At 39.9% G+C, this 18,601-nt stretch overlaps 1 long non-coding RNA gene across 2 annotated transcripts; it reads right to left on the bottom strand.

The window, feature by feature from the left end:
• Nucleotides 1–304: 304 nt before the first annotated feature.
• Nucleotides 305–18,051, bottom strand: LOC145551167 (uncharacterized). Of its 2 annotated transcripts, XR_014087007.1 has the most exons (6): nucleotides 13,720–14,182; nucleotides 12,434–12,644; nucleotides 8,272–8,328; nucleotides 6,997–7,207; nucleotides 2,800–2,856; nucleotides 305–1,722 (listed from the first exon to the last, which is right to left on the bottom strand). It is a non-coding gene; the product is annotated as an uncharacterized LOC145551167 (long non-coding RNA). The 2 variants fall into 2 exon arrangements; XR_014087008.1 differs by lacking the exons at nucleotides 305–1,722; nucleotides 2,800–2,856 and adding an exon at nucleotides 17,874–18,051 and having other exon boundaries at nucleotides 6,804–7,207; nucleotides 13,720–13,776.
• Between the last annotated feature and the right edge of the window lie 550 nt (nucleotides 18,052–18,601).

Genomic DNA, 18,601 nt, shown 5'->3' with positions numbered 1-18,601 from the left:
TTAACCCAAAACTGAAATTCTCTGTCTTTTTACTCTTTTGTGATATATTCACAAACTTTTTTTTTTTAAACTTTGGACATTTCCAAATACTTTTGTCTTCCAAACCATTGAAGTCTGTATTCTATACCATATATTAATTATAGTGTAAAATATATTAAAGTTAATGTATTTAATATATTCTTAACATAATTTTGAAACAAAACTAAATTCTAAGTCCACAGTATATGTAGTTGTAGAACACAAAACACTTACATTGAAAGTAGCTCATCATGCAAAGTGATATAAAAATGAAACCATTCTACAATCAATTTGCAGACTTTATTTTGCAATTTAAGACCATAAATTGACGTCATCTAGTCTTTATAACTAACCTTTGCTATTATATATTAAGAGTTAAACATATTCTTGAGCTTGCTAATGTTTATCTTCTGCACATCACAACTAATTTATTGCATTTTACTATACAAATTTCAATGTATAAATTAAATGTAAAGCAATCTTGACTAGACTTTGTAGTCAAACAGTTTTGTTAATTACTATAAGATGGAACATACAAAAAATTGCTTTGGAACATGAAAATCATACCGTGTTTCCCCGAAAGTAAGACAGTGTCTTACTTTCTTTTTATCCCCCAAAGCCCCACTATGTCTTACTTTCGGGGTGTCTTATATTGGAAAAAATTTTTCAAATATTTTGTTTTAACCATGAAATTAACATTTATTAACAACCTGAACAGTATTGTATTCACCACAAAACAGTTTTATAAAAGGAAGTGCAAAGAATGTCTTGTTACAACATTGCATAACATGTAAAGCAATGAAGAATGGTAAGAACGAACAGTGGAATACTGGAAGATAAAACAGATTTATTCCATGACAACCATGTCATCATCCTCAGGATACTCCACGGTGTAACTCTTCCTTTTACCACTGGAACCGGAAGCGCTCATGTTTAGGGGCAAAAATATAGCATACGGTATAAGCACTGCATACGGTATAGCATACTGTAATCACAGCCTCCTGTGTGCATTACCGTATTTTAAGCAGGAGGCGGCAGTGACAAGTGCAGGGGACGGCGCGGTGACGTATGGAGAGGGGGACGGTGCGGACGTGGGCAGGAGGCGGCGCGCAGCTACATGAGAGGGAGGCGGCAATACCCCCGTGTTTCCCCGAAAGTACGGCTTATATTAGTCGACCCCCCTGAAAACCCCGATACGTCTTACAATCGGGGGTGTCTTACTATCGGGGAAACACGGTAGATGTAAACAGGACCAACATACTTCAAAATAAATGAAATACAGGCATAAATATTTAGTTAAAAATCAAATGCTACATAAACCCAGCCTAATGCCAACGACAGTGGAAGACACTGGATTCATGAGTGTGTTCTCTCATTACCTCTAGTCGCTGTGAACATAAAACAAAACAGTTCATTTTATGTTTATGTTCTGCAAAAAAAAGGTTAATACAACTCTTAGGTCCAGTTACCAAGAGCTTGAAATGTTGTCTGACCAGTTCTTGTGCTTCGCAGAAGTTCTTGGTGCACCAGGTTTGATGAGATGACCAATCACGTTTAAACTTCAAAAGGCTCAAATTTTCCATGGATTCCCAGTCGTTCAGTTCATTAAGGGACTTGAACCATCTGGTTGGAATGCAAAGCTGCTTCTTCACCTTTCTCTGCGTCATGTCAGTCGACCTCATTCAGGGTTTGAGCCCAGAAAATCTATAAACAAAGAGAATGGATACTCAAGTTTAACACAGAAACACTTCATGTTATAAACATACTTTTTACAAAACGCTTCTAAATTACATTACAGCAGCATATCACCTTTCTCATCAGCGTCTCACCAATTGCTTATACCTCTTTCACAAACAACAACATTGAGTAATTTTGATTAAAAAAATCTACACTAGGAGTGTGTCAATTGCAGATTTCTGGCCAATCTTTAAAAATCTGACATGTCAATTCTGATTTTGGCCGATACTGATCGTCTTGCCTGAATATTGCTAAATGCAGAAAACGTCAGTGGGTTGGCAACAGTGGGGTGACTATTGATAACTGCAAACATGGAGACATGACCTGGTGGGCTGGTCTATCAGTCAAACGTCTCTAACAGGAGAGGAAAGCGGTTGATTTTTAGATCTTTGCTGAGGTAGAAAAGATCAGTGGATGAAATCACTTTCACATGTATTGGCGGATCACCAATCGTCAAAATTAAGGATTTGGGGAAGATTTATTGGTGCACCCCTAACATACACAATACACAAATATTTTCTTTTGAAAATATTTAAACATACACTGATTTTTGCATATTTGTTAAAATAAAGTCACCATGTCATGATTTTATGTCACGAGACGTATAATTTGTGAAAATAAAAACTCCTCCATTTCCCCTGAGCTATTTCCATCTGAAGAAATCCATCATTCCCAACCAAAACAAACCAATCAGAGACAGGAGGATAGTCTTAGCGCTGTCAATCAACCTCTTCATGCTGTCAATCAACTTAACATTACAGGAAAACAGTTTATCCACTGTCATCGGTGTCCATGCTAACTAGCCTTCACATTCATGAGAGGTTCTGTTAGCTGCAGCGTAGCCAAATGCAAGAGATCAGGGAGAAATAGGATGAGCAGCACCACAGTGACAGTTTCAACATATATGTAAAAAAATGTATCATAAGTTACATAGTGCTGCATTAGATATTATTAGAAAGACACTTAAAACATTATGCCTATGTTATTGTAGAAAACACCTACTTCTTAATTTAAACTAATTTAAACAAAAACAAATGTACACACCTATTTTAAAGATGCCTAGTTGCTTTCCAGGAAAAGTTCAGGAGTGTCTGGATGCAGCTGTTGAGGAAACAAAATAACCATATAAGGAGAAAGAAATATAAACACCAAAACATGCACGTCTTCCAATAATTAAATCAATTAGTTGTTTTTTTTTAATAATAAAATGAAATAATTTGTTCCGACAACAAATTTAGAACAGTACTATTTATATAGTTTTAAGCTAAGCTACAATTACCAATAATGAGTTTGCAAGTAGGCATTTCAGTAAAAACTCCCAATTGGAATTTTTTATTTTTTTTGCAAACGTCGCTTTTATTTACTCTCAGTGATGTTTGTTCCTATTTCAGAAATATGAAAACTAACTATCTGTTTGTACAATCCACTAACTTACAATTTATATGAGGCAAGAAGCTTCTGACCCACTTTAACAGTTTATCAACATAACCTAATCTCAACATGCCTGATTAGAGCGCCGAACATGCAACAAATTTAACGCTGACTGAAACAGGAGCCGTCGCCACCCAAGTCTTACCGTCATCCCCTGGTCTAACGGTTTCCCTCCGCCCCCACATTACGTTCGTCCGTCTCTCCCCTGGTCTAATGGCTGCTCCCGCTCCCCCAAAGTTTACGTTCGTTCGTTCGTCGTTCGACCCCACCCATACTCCCCACCCGCGACATTTCCCATATTCTAAAACCCCAAACTTGACATTGAAAGTATATTTACCGAAGTTAAATGGCCACCTGCTTTTATGTTAATAACCGGGACATCAAATCATGTTATCAAATAAGACACTTGCAGCTTGATATTTTTAAAAAGCAGGATGGAGACATAAGTAGCATGACGCCATGAACGGTTAGCTTTCACGCGCCCAGTTCAGTTTGACTTGAAAAAATGGCCGGTACTTTGAATTCGGTAAAATACATGAATAGTATTTGAGGTGGCTCGGGCATCTGGTCAGGATGCCTCCTGGACGCCTCCCTGGTGAGGTGTCCGGGCACGTCCCACCGGGAGGAGGCCTCGGGGAAGACCCAGGACACGCTGGAGGGATTACGTCTCTCGGCTGGCCTGGGAATGCCTTGGGATTCCCCCGGAGGACTGGAAGAAGTGGCTGGAGAGAGGGAAGTCTGGGCCTCCTTTGAAGCTGCTGCCCCGCGACCCGACCCCGGATAAGCGGAAGAAAATGGATTGATGGACATGAATAGTAATACATAGTGATGGGTCCAGCAACACCGACGCGCCGGGGCATGCATCAAGCCCACAGACCGTGACGGTGCGCGTGTTGGTTTCAGCGAGTCACGTGACCAATACAGGAACTGTTTCGAAATGACACTGGATGCCAAACTGTGTTTATAAGTAAGCGAATCTGTCAAAAGCATTTGCCAAGCAAATTCTTGATCTTTTACATTGTCAATTATGGATCAGCTTCAAAGGAGATGTTTCCGCAGTGTGGGACCATTTTGATTTTATATTGGAAAATTAATTTGTTTTCATTTTTGTCGTTTCATCCGGTTCTTGTCAGTTTCTACTTAATCTATCTGAACCCAAATTCAGCTGAAACTGACTTTTAGTTTACTTTTATATTATATTATGATTTTATGTCACGAGACGTATAATTTGTGAAAATAAAAACTCCTCCATTTCCCCTGAGCTATTTCCATCTGAAGAAATCCATCACTCCCAACCAAAACCAACCAATCAGATGTTATGTTCTGCAGGTTAAGTGCTGCATATGTCTTTAAAATCCACCTATTCAATGCTGAGGCATTATGAGGCCAAACATGAGAATGAAGTCCCTGATTCACCCAGATAAACTCAAATATGCAGCCATTCTACAAATTACTCAGTTGCTTTTTATAAATTATTACAGTGAACCCTCGCTGCAACGCGGTTCACTTTTCACGGTCTCGCTGCTTCGCAGATTTTTTTGTTCATTTTTTTTCCCACAGTGTTCTTCGTCCTAATTGACCATATGATTGGTAAAAACAGTCTCCGCGCTACCTGAGTGCCAATAACGTTACGGTGTTTAATACAGATTGGCCACCCAGGAGATGGAAACTGAAACTTTCAATGTCTGCCGGGAAAAAAGAAAACTGTGGCCAGAGGCAGCGCAAAACCGACCGGAGGCTCGTTTTGATGAGATCCGTCGCTCTGCCGTAGATACAGCTGTGAATCAGGCGGTGCAGAGTGGAGGAGACGCTTTAATGACATGACTGCGGATCACATTAATAAGGCCCGATTGATGCACACGCACATCCGCCGATCTGAAAACAGTCTTTGTTCTTTGGTTTCAATGTAGAGTATTTATTTATGCTGTGTAATAACTGTAAAAAATAAAGGTAACTACTTCACGGATTTCGCCTATCACGGGTTATTTTCGGAACGCAACCGGAAAACAAGGGTTCGCTGTAAATGTGTTATTTAATTTTTTTCTACAGCATAGGTTTTGTCAAAAAAAGCTTAACAGGCTTAATTTCAAAATGTTTAGGGGCAAAAATATAGCATACGGTATAAGCACTGCTTGTGGTTCCGTATCACAGTCTCCTGTGTGCATTACCGTATTTTAAGTAGGAGGCGGCAGTGACAAGTGCAGGGGACGGCGGGGTGACGTATGGAGAGGGGGACGGCGCGGTGACGTATGGAGAGGGGGACGGTGCGGACGTGGGCAGGAGGCGGCGCGCAGCTACATGAGAGGGAGGCGGCAATACCCCTGTGTTTCCCCGAAAGTACGGCTTATATTAGTCGACCCACCTGAAGTCTGTATTCTATACCATATATTAATTATAGTGTAAAATATATAAAGTTAATGTATTTAATATATTCTTAACATAATTTTGAAACAAAACTAAATTCTAAGTCCACAGTAAATGTAGTTGTAGAACACAAACACTTACATTGAAAGTAGCTCATCATGCAAAGTGATGTAAAATGAAACCATTCTACAATCAATTTGCAGACTTTATTTTGCAATTTAAGACCATAAATTGACGTCATCTAGTCTTTATAAACTAACCTTTGCTATTATATATTAAGAGTTAAACATATTCTTGAGCTTGCTAATGTTTATCTTCTGCACATCACAACTAATTTATGCATTTTACTATACAAATTTCAATGTATAAATTAAATGTAAAGCAATCTTGACTAGACTTTGTAGTCAAACAGTTTTGTTAATTACTATAAGATGGAACATACAAAAAATTGCTTTGGAACATAAATCATACCGTGTTTCCCCGAAAGTAAGACAGTGTCTTACTTTTTTTATCCCCCAAAGCCCACTATGTCTTACTTTCGGGTGTCTTATATTGGAAAAAATTTTTCAAATATTTTGTTTTAACCATGAAATTAACATTTATTAACAACCTGAACAGTATTGTATTCACCACAAAACAGTTTTATAAAAGGAAGTGCCAAGAATGTCTTGTTACAACATTGCATAACATGTAAAGCAATGAAAAATGGTAAGAACGAACAGTGGAATACTGGAAGATAAAACAGATTTATTCCATGACAACCATGTCATCATCCTCAGGATACTCCACGGTGTAACTCTTCCTTTTACCACTGGAACCGGAAGCGCTCATGTTTAGGGGCAAAAATATAGCATACGGTATAAGCACTGCATACGGTATAGCATACTGTAATCACAGTCTCCTGTGTGCATTACCGTATTTTAAGCAGGAGGCGGCAGTGACAAGTGCAGGGGACGGCGCGGTGACGTATGGAGAGGGGGACGGCGCGGTGACGTATGGAGAGGGGGACGGCGCGGTGACGTATGGAGAGGGGGACGGTGCGGACGTGGGCAGGAGGCGGCGCGCAGCTACATGAGAGGGAGGCGGCAATACCCCCGTGTTTCCCCGAAAGTACGGCTTATATTAGTCGACCCCCCTGAAAACCCCGATACGTCTTACAATCGGGGGTGTCTTACTATCGGAGAAACACGGTAGTGTAAACAGGACCAACATACTTCAAAATAAATGAAATACAGGTATAAATATTTAGTTAAAAATCAAATGCTACATAAATCCAGCCTAATGCCAACGACAGTGGAAGACACTGGATTCATGAGTGTGTTCTCTTATTACCTCTAGTCGCTGTGAACATAAAAAAAAACAGTTCATTTTATGTTTATGTTCTGCAAAAAAAAGGTTAATACAACTCTTAGGTCCAGTTACCAAGAGCTTGAAATGTTGTCTGACCAGTTCTTGTGCTTCGCAGAAGTTCTTGGTGCACCAGGTTTGATGAGATGACCAATCACGTTTAAACTTCAAAAGGCTCAAATTTTCCATGGATTCCCAGTCGTTCAGTTCATTAAGGGACTTGAACCATCTGGTTGGAATGCAAAGCTGCTTCTTCACCTTTCTCTGCGTCATGTCAGTCGACCTCATTCAGGGTTTGAGCCCAGAAAATCTATAAACAAAGAGAATGGATACTCAAGTTTAACACAGAAACACTTCATGTTATAAACATACTTTTTACAAAACGCTTCTAAATTACATTACAGCAGCATATCACCTTTCTCATCAGCGTCTCACCAATTGCTTATACCTCTTCACAAACAACAACATTGAGTAATTTTGATTAAAAAAATCTACACTAGGAGTGTGTCAATTGCAGATTTCTGGCCAATCTTTAAAATCTGACATGTCAATTCTGATTTGGCCGATACTGATCGTCTTGCCTGAATATTGCTAAATGCAGAAACGTCAGTGGGTTGGCAACAGTGGGGTGACTATTGATAACTGCAAACATGGAGACATGACCTGGTGGGCTGGTCTATCAGTCAAACGTCTCTAACAGGAGAGGAAAGCGGTTGATTTTTAGATCTTTGCTGAGGTGGAAAAGATCAGTGGATGAAATCACTTTCACATGTATTGGCGGATCACCAAACGTCAAAATTAAGGATTTGGGGAAGATTTATTGGTGCACCCCTAACATACACAATACACAAATATTTCTTTTGAAATAAAAACATACACTGATTTTTCCATATTGTTAAAATAAAGTCACCATGTCATGATTTTATGTCACGAGACGTATAATTTGTGAAAATAAAAACTCCTCCATTTCCCCTGAGCTATTTCCATCTGAAGAAATCATCATTCCCAACCAAAACAAACCAATCAGAGACAGGAGGATAGTCTTAGCGCTGTCAATCAACCTCTCATGCTGTCAATCAACTTAACATTACAGGAAAACAGTTATCCACTGTCATCGGTGTCCATGCTAACTAGCCTTCACATTCATGAGAGGTTCTGTTAGCTGCAGCGTAGCCAAATGCAAGAGATCAGGGAGAAATAGGATGAGCAGCACCACAGTGACAGTTTCAACATATATGTAAAAAATGTATCATAAGTTACATAGTGCTGCATTAGATATTATTAGAAAGACACTTAAAACATTATGCCTATGTTATTGTAGAAAACACCTACTTCTTAATTTAAACTAATTTAAACAAAAACAAATGTACACACCTATTTTAAAGATGCCTAGTTGCTTTCCAGGAAAAGTTCAGGAGTGTCTGGATGCAGCTGTTGAGGAAACAAAATAACATATAAGGAGAAGAATATAAACACCAAAACATGCACGTCTTCCAATAATTAAATCAATTAGTTGTTTTTTTTAATAATAAAATGAAATAATTTGTTCCGACAACAAATTTAGAACAGTACTATTTATATAGTTTTAAGCTAAGCTACAATTACAATAATGAGTTTGCAAGTAGGCATTTCAGTAAAACTCCCAATTGGAATTTTTATTTTTTTTGCAAACGTCGCTTTTATTACTCTCAGTGATGTTTGTTCCTATTTCAGAAATATGAAAACTAACTATCTGTTTGTACAATCCACTAACTTACAATTTATATGAGGCAAGAAGCTTCTGACCCACTTTAACAGTTTATCAACATAACTAATCTCAACATGCCTGATAGAGCGCCGAACATGCAACAAATTTAACGCTGACTGAACAGGAGCCGTCGCCACCCAAGTCTTACCGTCATCCCCTGGTCTAACGGTTCCCTCGCCCCCACATTACGTTCGTCCGTCTCTCCCCTGGTCTAATGGCTCTCCCGCTCCCCCAAAGTTTACGTTCGTTCGTTCGTCGTTCGACCCCACCATACTCCCACCCGCGACATTTCCATATTCTAAAACCCCAAACTTGACATTGAAAGTAATTTACCGAAGTTAAATGGCCACTGCTTTTATGTTAATAACCGGGACATCAAATCATGTTATCAAATAAGACGACTTGCAGCTTGAATTTTTAAAAAGCAGGATGGAGACATAGTAGCATGACGCCATGAACGGTTAGCTTTCACGCGCCAGTTCAGTTTGACTTGAAAATGGCGTACTTTGAATTCGGTAAAATACATGAATAGTATTTGAGGTGGCTCGGGATTCTGGTCAGGATGCCTCCTGGACGCTCCCTGGTGAGGTGTTCGGGCACGTCCCACGGGAGGAGGCCTCGGGAAGACCCAGGAACGCTGGAGGGATTACGTCTCTCGGTGGCCTGGGAATGCCTTGGGATTCCCCGGAGGCTGGAAGAAGTGCTGGAGAGAGGGAAGTCTGGGCTCCTTGTGAAGCTGCTGCCCCGCGACCCGACCCCGGATAAGCGGAAAAGTGAATGGATGGATGACATGAATAGTAATACATAGTGATGGGTCCAGCAACACTGACGCGCCGGGGCATGCATCAGCCCACAGACCGTGTCGGTGCGCGTATTGGTTTCAGCAAGTCACGTGACCAATACAGGAACTGTTTCGAAATGACACTGGATGCCAACTGTGTTTATAAGTAAGCGAATCTGTCAAAAGCATTTGCCAAGCAAATTCTTGATCTTTTACATTGTCAATTATGGAGCAGCTTCAAAGGAAATGTTTCCGCAGTGTGGGACCATTTTGATTTTATATTGGAAAATTAATTTGTTTTCATTTTGTCGTTTCATCCGGTTCTTGTCAGTTTCTACTTAATCTATCTGAACCCAAATTCAGCTGAAACTGACTTTTAGTTTACTTTTATATTATATTATATTTTTATTCAGAGAGTATAATTTGTGAAATAAAAATCCTCCATTCCCCTGAGCTATTTCCATCTGAAGAAATCCATCACTCCCAACCAAAACCAACCAATCAGATGTTATGTTCTGCAGGTTAAGTGCTGCATATGTCTTTAAAAATCCACCTATTCATGCTGAGGCATTATGAGGCCAACATGAGAATGAAGTCCCTGATTCACCAGATAACTCAAATATGCAGCCATTCTACAAATTACTCAGTTGCTTTTTATAAATTATTACAGTGAACCCTCGCTGCAACGCGGTTCACTTTTCACGGTCTCGCTGCTTCGCAGATTTTTTTGTTCATTTTTTTTCCCACAGTGTTCTTCGTCCTAATTGACCATATGATTGGTAAAAACAGTCTCCGCGCTACCTGAGTGCCAATAACGTTACGGTGTTTAATACAGATTGGCCACCCAGGAGATGGAAACTGAAACTTTCAATGTCTGCCGGGAAAAAAGAAAACTGTGGCCAGAGGCAGCGCAAAAACCGACCGGAGGCTCGTTTGATGAGATCCGTCGCTCTGCCGTAGATACAGCTGTGAATCTGGCGGTGCAGGTTGGAGGAGACGCTTTAATGACATGACTGCGGATCACATTAATAAGGCCCGATTGATGCACACGCACATCCGCCGATCTGAAAACAGTCTTTGTTCTTTGGTTTCAATGTAGAGTATTTATTTATGCTGTGTAATAACTGTAAAAAATAAAGGTAACTACTTCACGGATTTCGCCTATCACGGGTTATTTTCGGAACGCAACCGGAAAACAAGGGTTCGCTGTAAATGTGTTTATTTAATTTTTTTCTACAGCATAGGTTTTGTCAAAAAAAGCTTAACAGGCTTAATTTCAAAATGTTTAGGGGCAAAAATATAGCATACGGTATAAGCACTGCTTGTGGTTCCGTATCACAGTCTCCTGTGTGCATTACCGTATTTTAAGTAGGAGGCGGCAGTGACAAGTGCAGGGGACGGCGGGGTGACGTATGGAGAGGGGGACGGCGCGGTGACGTATGGAGAGGGGGACGGTGCGGACGTGGGCAGGAGGCGGCGCGCAGCTACATGAGAGGGAGGCGGCAATACCCCTGTGTTTCCCCGAAAGTACGGCTTATATTAGTCGACCCACCTGAAGTCTGTATTCTATACCATATATTAATTATAGTGTAAAATATATTAAAGTTAATGTATTTAATATATTCTTAACATAATTTTGAAACAAAACTAAATTCTAAGTCCACAGTAAATGTAGTTGTAGAACACAAAACACTTACATTGAAAGTAGCTCATCATGCAAAGTGATGTAAAAATGAAACCATTCTACAATCAATTTGCAGACTTTATTTTGCAATTTAAGACCATAAATTGACGTCATCTAGTCTTTATAACTAACCTTTGCTATTATATATTAAGAGTTAAACATATTCTTGAGCTTGCTAATGTTTATCTTCTGCACATCACAACTAATTTATTGCATTTTACTATACAAATTTCAATGTATAAATTAAATGTAAAGCAATCTTGACTAGACTTTGTAGTCAAACAGTTTTGTTAATTACTATAAGATGGAACATACAAAAAATTGCTTTGGAACATAAAATCATACCGTGTTTCCCCGAAAGTAAGACAGTGTCTTACTTTCTTTTTATCCCCCAAAGCCCCACTATGTCTTACTTTCGGGGTGTCTTATATTGGAAAAAATTTTTCAAATATTTTGTTTTAACCATGAAATTAACATTTATTAACAACCTGAACAGTATTGTATTCACCACAAAACAGTTTTATAAAAGGAAGTGCCAAGAATGTCTTGTTACAACATTGCATAACATGTAAAGCAATGAAAAATGGTAAGAACGAACAGTGGAATACTGGAAGATAAAACAGATTTATTCCATGACAACCATGTCATCATCCTCAGGATACTCCACGGTGTAACTCTTCCTTTTACCACTGGAACCGGAAGCGCTCATGTTTAGGGGCAAAAATATAGCATACGGTATAAGCACTGCATACGGTATAGCATACTGTAATCACAGTCTCCTGTGTGCATTACCGTATTTTAAGCAGGAGGCGGCAGTGACAAGTGCAGGGGACGGCGCGGTGACGTATGGAGAGGGGGACGGCGCGGTGACGTATGGAGAGGGGGACGGCGCGGTGACGTATGGAGAGGGGGACGGTGCGGACGTGGGCAGGAGGCGGCGCGCAGCTACATGAGAGGGAGGCGGCAATACCCCCGTGTTTCCCCGAAAGTACGGCTTATATTAGTCGACCCCCCTGAAAACCCCGATACGTCTTACAATCGGGGGTGTCTTACTATCGGAGAAACACGGTAGTTGTAAACAGGACCAACATACTTCAAAATAAATGAAATACAGGCATAAATATTTAGTTAAAAATCAAATGCTACATAAACCCAGCCTAATGCCAACGACAGTGGAAGACACTGGATTCATGAGTGTGTTCTCTTATTACCTCTAGTCGCTGTGAACATAAAAAAAAACAGTTCATTTTATGTTTATGTTCTGAAAAAAAAGGTTAATACAACTCTTAGGTCCAGTTACCAAGAGCTTGAAATGTTGTCTGACCAGTTCTTGTGCTTCGCAGAAGTTCTTGGTGCACCAGGTTTGATGAGATGACCAATCACGTTTAAACTTCAAAAGGCTCAAATTTTCCATGGATTCCCAGTCGTTCAGTTCATTAAGGGACTTGAACCATCTGGTTGGAATGCAAAGCTGCTTCTTCACCTTTCTCTGCGTCATGTCAGTCGACCTCATTCAGGGTTTGAGCCCAGAAAATCTATAAACAAAGAGAATGGATACTCAAGTTTAACACAGAAACACTTCATGTTATAAACATACTTTTTACAAAACGCTTCTAAATTACATTACAGCAGCATATCACCTTTCTCATCAGCGTCTCACCAATTGCTTATACCTCTTTCACAAACAACAACATTGAGTAATTTTGATTAAAAAAATCTACACTAGGAGTGTGTCAATTGCAGATTTCTGGCCAATCTTTAAAAATCTGACATGTCAATTCTGATTTTGGCCGATACTGATCGTCTTGCCTGAATATTGCTAAATGCAGAAAACGTCAGTGGGTTGGCAACAGTGGGGTGACTATTGATAACTGCAAACATGGAGACATGACCTGGTGGGCTGGTCTATCAGTCAAACGTCTCTAACAGGAGAGGAAAGCGGTTGATTTTTAGATCTTTGCTGAGGTGGAAAAGATCAGTGGATGAAATCACTTTCACATGTATTGGCGGATCACCAAACGTCAAAATTAAGGATTTGGGGAAGATTTATTGGTGCACCCCTAACATACACAATACACAAATATTTTCTTTTGAAAATAAAAACATACACTGATTTTTCCATATTTGTTAAAATAAAGTCACCATGTCATGATTTTATGTCACGAGACGTATAATTTGTGAAAATAAAAACTCCTCCATTTCCCCTGAGCTATTTCCATCTGAAGAAATCCATCATTCCCAACCAAAACAAACCAATCAGAGACAGGAGGATAGTCTTAGCGCTGTCAATCAACCTCTTCATGCTGTCAATCAACTTAACATTACAGGAAAACAGTTTATCCACTGTCATCGGTGTCCATGCTAACTAGCCTTCACATTCATGAGAGGTTCTGTTAGCTGCAGCGTAGCCAAATGCAAGAGATCAGGGAGAAATAGGATGAGCAGCACCACAGTGACAGTTTCAACATATATGTAAAAAAATGTATCATAAGTTACATAGTGCTGCATTAGATATTATTAGAAAGACACTTAAAACATTATGCCTATGTTATTGTAGAAAACACCTACTTCTTAATTTAAACTAATTTAAACAAAAACAAATGTACACACCTATTTTAAAGATGCCTAGTTGCTTTCCAGGAAAAGTTCAGGAGTGTCTGGATGCAGCTGTTGAGGAAACAAAATAACCATATAAGGAGAAAGAAATATAAACACCAAAACATGCACGTCTTCCAATAATTAAATCAATTAGTTGTTTTTTTTTAATAATAAAATGAAATAATTTGTTCCGACAACAAATTTAGAACAGTACTATTTATATAGTTTTAAGCTAAGCTACAATTACCAATAATGAGTTTGCAAGTAGGCATTTCAGTAAAAACTCCCAATTGGAATTTTTTATTTTTTTTGCAAACGTCGCTTTTATTTACTCTCAGTGATGTTTGTTCCTATTTCAGAAATATGAAAACTAACTATCTGTTTGTACAATCCACTAACTTACAATTTATATGAGGCAAGAAGCTTCTGACCCACTTTAACAGTTTATCAACATAACCTAATCTCAACATGCCTGATTAGAGCGCCGAACACATGCAACAAATTTAACGCTGACTGAAACAGGAGCCGTCGCCACCCAAGTCTTACCGTCATCCCCTGGTCTAACGGTTTCCCTCCGCCCCCACATTACGTTCGTCCGTCTCTCCCCTGGTCTAATGGCTGCTCCCGCTCGCCCAAAGTTTACGTTCGTTCGTTCGTCGTTCGACCCCACCCATACTCCCCACCCGCGACATTTCCCATATTCTAAAACCCCAAACTTGACATTGAAAGTATATTTACCGAAGTTAAATGGCCACCTGCTTTTATGTTAATAACCGGGACATCAAATCATGTTATCAAATAAGACGACTTGCAGCTTGATATTTTTAAAAAGCAGGATGGAGACATAAGTAGCATGACGCCATGAACGGTTAGCTTTCACGCGCCCAGTTCAGTTTGACTTGAAAAAATGGCCGGTACTTTGAATTCGGTAAAATACATGAATAGTATTTGAGGTGGCTCGGGCATCTGGTCAGGATGCCTCCTGGACGCCTCCTGGTGAGGTGTTCCGGGCACGTCCCACCGGGAGGAGGCCTCGGGGAAGACCCAGGACACGCTGGAGGGATTACGTCTCTCGGCTGGCCTGGAATGCCTTGGGATTCCCCCGGAGGACCTGGAAGAAGTGGCTGGAGAGAGGGAAGTCTGGGCCTCCCTGTGAAGCTGCTGCCCCCGCGACCCGACCCCGGATAAGCGGAAGAAAGTGGATGGATGGATGGACATGAATAGTAATACATAGTGATGGGTCCAGCAACACTGACGCGCCGGGGCATGCATCAAGCCCACAGACCGTGTCGGTGCGCGTATTGGTTTCAGCAAGTCACGTGACCAATACAGGAACTGTTTCGAAATGACACTGGATGCCAAACTGTGTTTATAAGTAAGCGAATCTGTCAAAAGCATTTGCCAAGCAAATTCTTGATCTTTTACATTGTCAATTATGGAGCAGCTTCAAAGGAAATGTTTCCGCAGTGTGGGACCATTTTGATTTTATATTGGAAAATTAATTTGTTTTCATTTTTGTCGTTTCATCCGGTTCTTGTCAGTTTCTACTTAATCTATCTGAACCCAAATTCAGCTGAAACTGACTTTTAGTTTACTTTTATATTATATTATGATTTTATGTCACGAGACGTATAATTTGTGAAAATAAAAACTCCTCCATTTCCCCTGAGCTATTTCCATCTGAAGAAATCCATCACTCCCAACCAAAACCAACCAATCAGATGTTATGTTCTGCAGGTTAAGTGCTGCATATGTCTTTAAAATCCACCTATTCAATGCTGAGGCATTATGAGGCCAAACATGAGAATGAAGTCCCAGATTCACCCAGATAAACTCAAATATGCAGCCATTCTACAAATTACTCAGTTGCTTTTTATAAATTATTACAGTGAACCCTCGCTGCAACGCGGTTCACTTTTCACGGTCTCGCTGCTTCGCAGATTTTTTTGTGCATTTTTTTTCCCACAGTGTTCTTCGTCCTAATTGACCATATGATTGGTAAAAACAGTCTCCGCGCTACTGAGTGCCAAAACGTTACAGTGTTTAATACAGATTGGCCACCCAGGAGATGGAAACTGAAACTTTTCAATGTCTGCGGGAAAAAAGAAAAACTGTGGCCAAGGCAGCGCAAAACCGACCGCGAGTGCTCGTTTGAATGAGATCCGTCGCTCTGCCGTAGATACAGCTGTGAATCTGGCGGTGCAGGTTGGAGGAGACGCTTTAATGACATGACTGCGGATCACATTAATAAGGCCCGATTGATGCACACGACATCCGCCGATCTGAAAACAGTTTTGTTCTTTTGGTTTCAATGTAGAGTATTTATTTATGCTGTGTAATAACTGTAAAAAATAAAGTAACTACTTCACGGATTTCGCCTATCACGGGTTATTTTCGGAACGCAACCGAAAACAAGGGTTCGCTGTAAATGTGTTTATTTAATTTTTTACAGCATAGGTTTGTCAAAAAAGCTTAACAGGCTTAATTCAAAATGTTTAGGGCAAAATATAGCATACGGTATAAGCACTGCTGTGGTTCCGTATCACAGTCTCCTGTGTGCATTACGTATTTTAAGTAGGAGGCGCAGTGACAAGTGCAGGGGACGGCGGGTGACGTATGGAGAGGGGACGGCGCGGTGACGTATGGAGAGGGGACGGTGCGGACGTGGGCAGGAGGCGGCGCGCAGCTACATGAGAGGGAGGCGGCAATACCCCTGTGTTTCCCCGAAAGTACGGCTTATATTAGTCGACCCACCTGAAGTCTGTATTCTATACATATATTAATTATAGTGTAAAATATATTAAAGTTAATGTATTTAATATATTCTTAACATAATTTTGAAACAAAACTAAATTCTAAGTCCACAGTAAATGTAGTTGTAGAACACAAAACACTTACATTGAAAGTAGCTCATCATGCAAAGTGATGTAAAAATGAAACCATTCTACAATCAATTTGCAGACTTTATTTGCAATTTAAGACCATAAATTGACGTCATCTAGTCTTTATAACTAACCTTTGCTATTATATATTAAGAGTTAAACATATTCTTGAGCTTGCTAATGTTATCTTCTGCACATCAACAACTAATTTATTGCATTTTACTATACAAATTTCAATGTATAAATTAAATGTAAAGCAATCTTGACTAGACTTTGTAGTCAAACAGTTTTGTTAATTACTATAAGATGGAACATACAAAAAATTGCTTTGGAACATAAAATCATACCGTGTTTCCCCGAAAGTAAGACAGTGTCTTACTTTCTTTTATCCCCAAAGCCCCACTATGTCTTACTTTCGGGGTGTCTTATATTGGAAAAAATTTTCAAATATTTGTTTAACCATGAAATTAACATTTATTAACAACCTGAACAGTATTGTATTCACCACAAAACAGTTTTATAAAAGGAAGTGCCAAGAATGTCTTGTTACAACATTGCATAACATGTAAAGCAATGAAAATGGTAAGAACGAACAGTGGAATACTGGAAGATAAAACAGATTTATTCCATGACAACCATGTCATCATCCTCAGGATACTCCACGGTGTAACTCTTCCTTTACCACTGGAACCGGAAGCGCTCATGTTTAGGGGCAAAAATATAGCATACGGTATAAGCACTGCATACGGTAAGCATACTGTAATCACAGTCTCCTGTGTGCATTACCGTATTTTAAGCAGGAGGCGGCAGTGACAAGTGCAGGGGACGGCGCGGTGACGTATGGAGAGGGGGACGGCGCGGTGACGTATGGAGAGGGGACGGCGCGGTGACGTATGGAGAGGGGACGGTGCGGACGTGGCAGGAGCGGCGCGCAGCTACATGAGAGGGAGGCGGCAATACCCCGTGTTTCCCCGAAAGTACGGCTTATATTAGTCGACCCCCTGAAAACCCCGATACGTCTTACAATCGGGGTGTCTTACTATCGAGAAACACGGTAGTTGTAAACAGGACCAACATACTTCAAAATAAATGAAATACAGGCATAAATATTTAGTTAAAAATCAAATGCTACATAAACCCAGCCTAATGCCAACGACAGTGGAAGACACTGGATTCATGAGTGTTTCTCTTATTACCTCTAGTCGCTGTGAACATAAAAAAACAGTTCATTTTATGTTTATGTTCTGCAAAAAAAAGGTTAATACAACTCTTAGGTCCAGTTACCAAGAGCTTGAAATGTTGTCTGACCAGTTCTTGTGCTTCGCAGAAGTTCTTGGTGCACCAGGTTTGATGAGATGACCAATCACGTTTAAACTTCAAAAGGCTCAAATTTTCCATGGATTCCCAGTCGTTCAGTTCATTAAGGGACTTGAACCATCTGGTTGGAATGCAAAGCTGCTTCTTCACCTTCTCTGCGTCATGTCAGTCGACCTCATTCAGGGTTTGAGCCCAGAAAATCTATAAACAAAGAGAATGGATACTCAAGTTTAACACAGAAACACTTCATGTATAAACATACTTTTTACAAAACGCTTCTAAATTACATTACAGCAGCATATCACCTTTCTCATCAGCGTCTCACCAATTGCTTATACTCTTTCACAAACAACAACATTGAGTAATTTTGATTAAAAAATCTACACTAGAGTGTGTCAATTGCAGATTTCTGGCCAATCTTTAAAAATCTGACATGTCAATTCTGATTTGGCCGATACTGATCGTCTTGCCTGAATATTGCTAAATGCAGAAAACGTCAGTGGGTTGGCAACAGTGGGTGACTATTGATAACTGCAAACATGGAGACATGACCTGGTGGCTGGTCTATCAGTCAAACGTCTCTAACAGGAGAGGAAAGCGGTTGATTTTAGATCTTTGCTGAGGTGAAAAGATCAGTGGATGAAATCACTTTCACATGTATTGGCGGATCACCAAACGTCAAAATTAAGGATTGG

Source organism: Poecilia reticulata, chromosome 3 (assembly GCF_904066995.2).
Source record: "Poecilia reticulata chromosome 3, P_reticulata-male-v2, whole genome shotgun sequence".
Lineage (NCBI taxonomy): Eukaryota > Metazoa > Chordata > Actinopteri > Cyprinodontiformes > Poeciliidae > Poecilia > Poecilia reticulata.
Note: the sequence above shows the minus strand (reverse complement) of the source record. Positions and strands in the feature narration are given on the sequence as shown.